This window comes from Tupaia chinensis, unplaced genomic scaffold (assembly GCF_000334495.1).
Source record: "Tupaia chinensis unplaced genomic scaffold, TupChi_1.0 Scaffold000101_1, whole genome shotgun sequence".
NCBI classification, from domain to species: domain Eukaryota; kingdom Metazoa; phylum Chordata; class Mammalia; order Scandentia; family Tupaiidae; genus Tupaia; species Tupaia belangeri.
This window is the reverse complement of record NW_006159565.1, coordinates 3,169,048-3,170,334: the sequence shown is the minus strand read 5'-3', so window position 1 is coordinate 3,170,334 and position 1,287 is coordinate 3,169,048.

Here is a 1,287-nt window from a genome sequence, read left to right as displayed (position 1 = left end):
GTGAGTCATTTTTTTTAGCCCTTACGCTAACTGCTGTTCCCTTTTTTTTTTCTTTCTTTTTTTTTTTTTTCAAAACAATCATTTTTCAAAAATCAAAGTGTTCCCTTAACAAGGGTAAAGATTTCAGTCTCTGGTATTGGAATTTAGGCTGCCATCATTGTTTGTGGATGGATCGCTGCATGTGTGGCACATTCCATGCTTTTTCTAAAATTTAATTTTATTATTGTTATTATTTTATTTTGCTCTAGAACACATGCTCTAACCAGAGAGAGAGAAGTTGAGAAAGGAGGCCACCATGTCCAGGACTTGAACTGTGGTTGGACATGTGAGTGTCCAGCGCCTTAGCCACCATGCCACCTGTTAGCCCCCAGTTCGTACTTTTAACTAGATTTGAAGAGAAGGCCACTCGGAGCAGGTAGAAGTAGGTGAAGTGCTTGGTTTCACATGTCCCTTAACTACTAAATTTGCCCCAAGTATGCACTGCCCGTTGGAGCTGCACATCTTATCACCGTTCCTCTTAATCGGGGCTACGAGATCTTTTTCTAAGTTTCTCCAGCGCCTGAGTCGTGCACTCCACTGAGTGCCGTTGCATCTCTTCCGACATGTCCGAATTTTGATCATGGACTTTGGGTCACACATGGGTACTGTAATGGGCTGGCTGATGGCAGCGGTCTCCTGGGGGAGGTGCTAGCTCAGCTCAGCCTGGTGGGCTCTCAAAGGCAGAATCTTTGATGACACATGAAAATTCTAATTTCAGTGTTTATAAATTTTGCCGCAACACAGCGTCACCCGTTAGTTTCCAGATTGTCTACGGCTGCTTTCACTCTACAGCAGCGGGATTAAGTAGTTACAACAGCAACTATATGGCCTGCAAAGACTGGAATGTGTACCATCTGGACTTCTTTTTTCTTTTTTTTTGGAGAGGTTTTTGCTACAGGGCGCGTGCACTCGCCAGAAAGACAAAGAGAGACAGAGAGATAGAAAGCAAGAAATCACCCTCCAGGGGGGATGGCCACGCCACAATCCCTTCTCCTCCATTCTCCTCTCGGGCTCTTGGGCACGCACGCACGCACACGCGCCCGGCGTGAGTTTAAGCCACCGGGTTCAGGATTCGAACCGAGGTCAACTACGTGGGAGTCCAGCAACATAGCCATTATGCTAACTGCTGGCCCCACCATCTGGTCTTCTACAGAAAAGGTTTATTAGCCCTCGGTCTAGATGAGAGATGAGGTAACTTGGACAGGAGAAATAGCAGACGGGATGTTGGAAAGGAACCAGACTCTAGAT